The following is a 10,000-nucleotide window of genomic DNA, read 5'->3' on the forward strand; positions in this document are numbered from 1 at the left end:
TAATTGCCATCATTTCTTCGTGGTTTTTATTTCTTATTCATTAAGACATAACTTTCTTGAGCAGCAGAAGTGGTGCAGGACCCCCACTGGACAATTTGTGTTTTGGTGTCAAACTCTTGTTTGAGTCTTATGGAGCTGAGAGAAGTTTTTATAAAGAAGCATTTCAAACTAAAGTACGTTTATAACACAACGGGGGTGGGGGGGGGGTGGATGCATGGTGACTTAGTGGTTAGCACGTTTGCCTCACACCTCCAGGGTTGGGGGTTCGATTCCCACCTCCGCCTTGTGTGTGTGTGTAGTTTGCATGTTCTCCCCGTGCCTCGGGGGTTTCCTCTGGGTACTCCGGTTTCCTCCCCAGGTCCAAAGACGTGCATGGTAGGTTGATTGGCATCTCTGGAAAATTGTCCATAGTGTGTGAGTGTGTGTGTGAATGAGAGTGTGTGTGTGCCCTGTGATGGGTTGGCACTCCGTCCAGGGTGTATCCTGCCTCGATGCCCGATGAATAAGCTGTAGAAAATGAATGAATGAATAACACGGCGGTGTCGAGTTCTGAATTCTGATTGGTCATCAGGTGTTGATTAGTTTTCTAGAACAGGAGCTCAGACATCAGAGCAGCTGCACATCACACGCTCCTTCAGATCCCTTATCGTTTCTATAGCAACAGCTAATAAATGGATTGCAAACGTGTCTGAAATGTCAGAAAACTGTTGACATCACTGCGCTGATACTGGAGACTTCTTATACACCTGATCCAGAAACATCTCCTCCCAGAAATCTTCTGATGGTTAGAAAAGAGAATGTTTCCTGCAGATTTTAGACATGTTTCAGGCTGTCGGTGTAAGAATGTAAGACTGTTCTCTAACAAAATAAAATGAGTTTTACATTTTATTCCTCTTACTGGCTCACAACACAACGAGTGTAACCTTTCTGTGAGACAAATGCAGAGGCAGAGAAATTCAATCGACATGCTTTAAATAGAAACGTGGGAAGTGCAACACTGAGACATGGAGATGCTGGACATTGAGGCAATGAGATGCTGGACACTGCGGTTTAGAACACAGAGGTGTTGGACACTGAGGTGTTGGACACTGCGGTTTTGAACACAGAGGTGTTGGACACAGAGGTGTTGGACACTGAGGTGTTGGGCACAGAGGTGTTGGACACTGAGGTGTTGGACACAGAGGTTTTGGACACTGATGTCTTGGACACCGAGGTAAACGCATCTGGAAACACTGGACTGGAATTTTTAAGCATTTTCCCAGAAATCATGAATAGTAAGTAAATACAGTACAAAGATTGTGTGTGTGTCTGTGTGTGTGTGTGTGTGTGTGTGTGTGTGTGTGTGTGTGTGTGTGTGTGTGTGTGTGTGTGTGTGTGAGAGCGAGAGAGTGTTTGTGTGTGTGCGCTCATGTTTGTGTGTTTGTGTGTATGTGTGTTTGTGTTGTGTATGTGTGTTTGTGTGTATGTGTGTTTGTGTTGTGTATGTGTGTTTTGTATGTGTGTTTGTGTTGTGTATGTGTGTTTGTGTGTATGTATGTTTGTGTTGTGTATGTGTGTTTGTGTTGTGTATGTGTGTTTGTGTGTGTGTTTGTGTTGTGTATGTGTGTTTGTGTGTGTGTTTGTGTTGTGTATGTGTGTTTGCGTATGTGTGTGTTTGTGTTGTGTATGTGTGTTTGTGTGTATGTGTGTTTGTGTTGTGTATGTGTGTTTGTGTGTATGTATGTTTGTGTTGTGTATGTGTGTTTGTGTTGTGTATGTGTGTTTGCGTATGTGTGTGTTTGTGTTGTGTATGTGTGTTTGCGTATGTGTGTGTTTGTGTTGTGTATGTGTGTTTGTGTTGTGTATGTGTGTTTGTGTGTGTGTGTTTGTGTGTGTATGTGTGTTTGTGTGTACGTGTGTGTTTGTGTGTGTGCGTTTGTGTTGTGTATGTGTGTTTGTGTGTGTGTGTGTGTGTGTTTGTGTTGTGTATGTGTGCTGTTTATCTTTATTCATCCCACAATGGGTAAATTTGCATTCTTACAGCAGCATAGGGACAGCAGTTAAAGGTAAAGGTGTAGAAATAACACAATAACATTATAATAATAGAAACACACAATACTTCTAGGATTTCAGGTGTCCTAACACTACCATGCTGTTCCCATGTGAGACGATGGTGGGCTTCCCACTGGTGTGTTGTCCAGTTTGTACACTGTTCCCTGAGGTTCTGCTCCCTCACACGTGTGGGGTGAAGCAGCCTGTCGCTGTAGGAGCTGAGAGTGGAGAGAACCTCCCAGTACAGAGCTGATCTTCTGATGATTTGCCACCACAGAGTCTTGAGGAGAGCCTCCTTCACTCTGAAGGACTTGAGTCTGCTCTGTCCTTTCTTCTACACTGCAGTGGTGTCATCTGTCCAGTCCAGATCTTTGCTGAACAGAACATGGAGGTACTGCTATGAGTCCACTATCTCCATCTCTGTTCCATAAAAATCTTCAGTCATTTTTTTCACATTTCCATCCTTTAATTAATTTTATTCATGTTCTTGTAAAGATCTCTGGTTACACAACACTTCACTTGAAGAACATTGGTCATAAACCTCAATTTGGACCACATCAGACATGCAGAGATGAATGAAGGCGAACAGAAGGAAACTTATTTTTTTTTTTATTTTTTTATTTATTTATTTATTTATTTATTTATTTATTTATTTATTTATTTATTTATTTATTTATTTATTTATTTATTTATTTATTTATTTATTTATTTTAAAGAACACAAGAGGAGCATGTGGGGGGGGGCACGGTGGCTTAATGGGTAGCACGTTCGCCTCAGACCTCCAGGGTCGGGGTTCGATTCCCGCCTCCGCCTTGTGTGTGCGGAGTTTGCATGTTCTCCCCGTGCCTCGGGGGTTTCCTCCGGGTACTCCGGTTTCCTCCCCCGGTCCAAAGACATGCATGGTAGGTTGATTGGCATCTCTGGAAAATTGTCCGTAGTGTGTGAGTGTGTGAGTGAATGAGAGTGTGTGTGCCCTGCGATGGGTTGGCACTCCGTCCAGGGTGTATCCTGCCTCGATGCCCGATGACGCCTGAGATAGGCACAGGCTCCCCGTGACCCGAGGTAGTTCGGATAAAGCGGTAGAAAATGAATGAATGAATGAATGAAAGAGGAGCATGTGAGTCAGCTTCTTAGCATTTAGCATTATGCATTTATAGACTGGCTCGTACTTAAAAGTTGATTTAAAAATGTAAAATCTGAGCATAACATATCAGTGTGGATTTTAATCACTCAATACGACGCTGCTTAAAGCTGCAGGATTCGTAGGTGGAGAGAAGCGAGTGTGTAATAGTGCTGAGTGCAGCAGCACAACAAACACTACACTACACTACACTACACTACAGAACTCTACACTACACTACAGAACACTACACTACACTACAGAACACTACACTACACTACACTACTCTACACTACACTACACTACACTACAGAACACTACACTACACTACAGAACACTACAGAACACTACACTACACTACAGAACACTACACTACACTACAGAACACTACACTACACTACAGAACACTACACTACACCACACTACAGAACACTACACTACACTACAGAACACTACACTACACTACAGAACACTACACTACACCACACTACAGAACACTACACTACACTACACTACACTACACTACACTACACTACAGAACACTACACTACACTACAGAACACTACACTACACTACACCACACTACAGAACACTACACTACACTACACCACACTACAGAACACTACACTACACTACACTACACCACACTACAGAACACTACACTACACTACACTACACCACACTACAGAACACTACACCACACTACAGAACACTACACTACACTACAGAACACTACACTACACTACACCACACTACAGAACACTACACTACACTACACTACACTACACTACACTACAGAACACTACACTACAGAACACTACACTACACTACACCACACTACAGAACACTACACTACACTACACTACACCACACTACAGAACACTACACTACACTACACTACACTACACTACACTACACTACACTACAGAACACTACACTACACTACACTACACTACACTACACTACACTACACTACACCACACTACAGAACACTACACTACACTACACTACACTACACTACACTACACTACAGAACACTACACTACACTACACTACACTACACTACACTACACTACACCACACTACAGAACACTACACTACACTACACTACACTACACTACACCACACTACACTACACTACACTACAGAACACTACACTACACTACACTACATTACACTACAGAACACTACACTACACTACACTACACTACACTACACTACACCACACTACACTACACTACACTACACTACACCACACTACAGAACACTACACTACACTACACTACATTACACTACAGAACACTACACTACACTACACTACACTACACCACACTACACTACACTACACTACACTACACCACACTACACTACACTACACTACACTACACCACACTACAGAACACTACACTACACCACACTACATTACACTACACTACAGAACACTACACTACACTACACTACACCACACTACACTACACTACACCACACTACACTACAGAACACTACACCACACTACACCACACTACAGAACACTACACCACACTACACTACACTACACTACACTACACTACACAACACTAAACCACACTACAGAACACTACACTACACTACAGTACATTACACTACACTACACTACACTACACTACACTACAGAACACTACACCACAGTACACTACACTACACTACACTACACCACAACACACTACACTACACCACACTACACTACACTACACTACACTACACTACAGAACACTACACTACAGAACACTACACTACACCACACTACAGAACACCACACTACACTACACCACACTACACTACACTACACCACACTACACTACACTACACTACACTACACTACACTACAGAACACTACACTACAGAACACTACACTACACCACACTACAGAACACCACACTACACTACACTACAGCACAGTACACTACACTACACTACACCACAACACACTACACTACACCACACTACACTACACTACACTACACCACAACACACTACACTACACCACACTACACTACACCACACTACACTACACTACACTACACTACACTACACTAGACTACAGTACACCACACTACACTACACCACACTACACTACACTACACCACACAACACTACACTACACTAGACTACACTACACTACACTACACTACACTAGACTACAGTACACTACACTACACTACACCACACTACACTACACTACACTACACTACACATCACTACACTACACTACACTACACTACACTACACCACACTACACTACACTACACTACACCACAACACACTACACTACACCACACTACACTACACTACACTACACTACACTACACAACACTACACTACACTACACTACACTACACTACACTACACTACACTACACTACACTACACTACACAACACTAACTACACAACACTACACCACACTACACTACACTACACTACACTACACTACACTACACTACACTACACCACACTACACTACACTACACTACACTACACTACACTACACTACACCACACTACACAACACTACACTACACTACACTACACTACACTACACTACACTACACTAGACTACAGTACACCACACTACACTACACCACACTACACTACACCACACTACACAACACTACACTACACTAGACTACACTCCACTACACTACACTAGACTACAGTACACTACACTACACTACACCACACTACACTACACCACACTACACTACACTACACTACACCACACCACACTACACTACACCACACTACACTACACTACACTACACTACACTACACAACACTACACTACACTACACTACACTACACTACACTACACCACACTACACTACACTACACTACACAACACTAACTACACAACACTACACCACACTACACTACACTACACTACACTACACTACACTACACTACACCACAACACACTACACTACACTACACTACACTACACTACACTACACTACACCACACTACAGAACACTACACTACACTACACTACACTACACTACACTACACTACACTACACTACACTACAGAACACTACACTACACTACAGAACACTACACTACACTACACCACACTACAGAACACTACACTACACTACACCACACTACACTACACTACAGAACACTACACTACACTACACTACACTACACTACACTACACTACAGAACACTACACTACACTACACTACACCACACTACAGAACACTACACTACACTACACTACACTACACTACACTACAGAACACTACACTACACCACACTACACTACACTACACTACAGAACACTACACTACACTACACTAAATTACACTACAGTACACTACACTACACCACACTACACTACACTACACTACACCACACTACACTACACTACACTACACCACACTACAGAACACTACACTACACCACACTACATTACACTACACTACAGTACACTACACTACACCACACTACACTACACTACACTACACTACACTACACCACACTACACTACACTACACTACACCACACTACACTACACTACACTACACCACACTACACTACACTACACCACACTACACTACAGAACACTACACCACACTACACTACACTACAGAACACTACACCACACTACACTACACTACACTACAGAACACTACACCACACTACACTACACTACACTACACTACACTACACAACACTACACCACACTACAGAACACTACACCACACTACACTACACTACACTACACCACACTACACTACACTACACCACACTACACTACAGAACACTACACCACACTACAGAACACTACACCACACTACACTACACTACACTACAGAACACTACACCACACTACACTACACTACACTACACTACACAACACTACACCACACTACAGAACACTACACTACACTACAGTACATTACACTACACTACACTACACTACACCACAACACACTACACTACACCACACTACACTACACTACACTACACTACACTACAGAACACTACACTACAGAACACTACACTACACCACACTACAGAACACCACACTACACTACACCACACTACACTACACTACACTACACTACACTACACTACAGAACACTAAACTACAGAACACTACACTACACCACACTACAGAACACCACACTACACTACACTACACTACAGCACAGTACACTACACTACACTACACCACAACACACTACACTACACCACACTACACTACACTACACTACACTACACTACACTACACCACAACACACTACACTACACCACACTACACTACACTACACTACACCACACTACACTACACTACACTACACTACACTAGACTACAGTACACCACACTACACTACACCACACTACACTACACCACACTACACAACACTACACTACACTAGACTACACTCCACTACACTACACTAGACTACAGTACACTACACTACACTACACCACACTACACTACACTACACTACACTAGACTACAGTACACTACACTACACTACACCACACTACACTACACTACACTACACTACACTACACTACACTACACCACAACACACTACACTACACCACACTACACTACACTACACTACACTACACAACACTACACTACACTACACTACACTACACTAGACTACAGTACACTACACTACACTACACCACACTACACTACACTACACTACACAACACTACACCACACTACACTACACTACACTACACTACACCACAACACACTACACTACACTACACTACACAACACTACACTACACTACACTACACTACACTACACCACACTACACTACACTACACTACACTACACCACACTACACTACACCACACTACACTACACAACACTACACTACACCACACTACACTACACCACACTACACTACACTACACTACACTACACTACACTACACTACACTACACTACACAACACTACACTACACTACACTACACTACACTACACTACACCACACTACACTACACTACACTACACCACACTACACTACACAACACTAACTACTACCGACACTACACTACAACACACTACACTAGACACTACACTACACCTACACTACACTACACTTACACTACACTACACACACTACACTACACTACACTACACTACACTACACCACAACACACTACACTACACTACACAACACTACACTACACAACACTACACTACACTACACTACACCACACTACACTACACCACACTACACTACACTACACTACACCACACTACACCACACTACACTACATTACACTACACTACACCACAACACACTACACTACACCACACTACACCACACTACACTACACTACAACACAGCACACTACACTACACTACACTACACTACACTACATTACACTACACTACACCACAACACACTACACTACACTACACCACACCACAACACACTACACTACACTACATTACACTACACTACACTACACCACACCACACTACACTACACTACACTACACTACACTACACCACAACACACCACACTACACCACAACACACCACACTACACTACACTACACTACACCACACCACACTACACTACACTACACCACAACACACTACACTACACTACACCACACTACACTACACTACAGCACAGTACATTACACCACAACACACTACACTACACTACACTACACTACAACACACTACAACACAACACACTACACTACACCACAACACACTACACTACAACACACTACACTACACCACAACACACTACACCACACTACACTACACTACACTACAGCACAGTACACTACACCACAACACACTACACTACAACACACTACACTACACCACACCACACTACACTACACTACACTACACTACACTACACCACACTACACTACACTACACTACAACACACTACATTACACTACAACACACTACACTACAACACACTACATTACACTACACCACACTACACTACACTACACTACACCACACTACACTACAACACACTACACTACACTACACTACACTACACTACACCACAACACACTACACTACACCACACTACACTACACTACACTACACCACACTACACTACACTACAGCACAGTACACTACACCACAACACACTACACTACACCACACCACACTACACTACACTACACTACAACACACTACACTACACTACACTACACTACACTACAACACACTACACTACACCACACCACACTACACCACACTACACCACAACACACTACAACACACTACACTACACTACACCACACTACACTACAACACACTACAACACACTACAACACACTACACTACACTACACCACACTACAACACACTACACTACACTACACCACACTACACTACAACACACTACAACACACTACACTACACTACACCACACTACACTACAACACACTACAACACACTACAACACACTACACTACACTTCTTTAAAGCCTGATCTCCCTGATCTTCTGCTTGTTAAATAAACACAGTCTATAATTATTCAGAGATGATTATAGAATATTATCGTCACCTGTAATGTGTTTAAATTCTGAAGAACTTTAAATCAGCTGGAAATGGAGAGGAAATACTGCAGTGATGAATATTAATCATAGTAACTGAATTACTAGTGAAGATGAAGTACCATAGTACCACACACACACACACACACACACACACACACACACACACACACACACACACACACACACACACACACACACACACACACACTGCAGTGCAGTGCAATGCAAATGATTAGTCAAAACCAGTGGAGGACAAACAGGTGAGAGATTTCTGTTGAGGTATTCCTGACTGATAGA

General features: G+C 42.5%; 1 protein-coding gene across 2 annotated transcripts in view; it reads left to right on the forward strand.

Moving 5' to 3' along the window:
- Positions 1-10,000, forward strand: part of mc5ra (melanocortin 5a receptor) — an 18,030-nt gene that overhangs the window by 3,319 nt on the left and 4,711 nt on the right. The window contains exon 1 of one of the 2 annotated variants that reach the window (XM_047807674.1): positions 593-1,274. The exons of the other annotated variant lie outside the window; for it this stretch is intronic. The gene's annotated coding sequence lies outside the window, so the exon portion shown is untranslated. Of the gene's footprint in view, positions 1-592; positions 1,275-10,000 lie in introns of those variants that run through there. 2 annotated transcript variants of the gene reach the window in all.

Source organism: Tachysurus fulvidraco, chromosome 24, assembly GCF_022655615.1.
Source record: "Tachysurus fulvidraco isolate hzauxx_2018 chromosome 24, HZAU_PFXX_2.0, whole genome shotgun sequence".
NCBI lineage: Eukaryota > Metazoa > Chordata > Actinopteri > Siluriformes > Bagridae > Tachysurus > Tachysurus fulvidraco.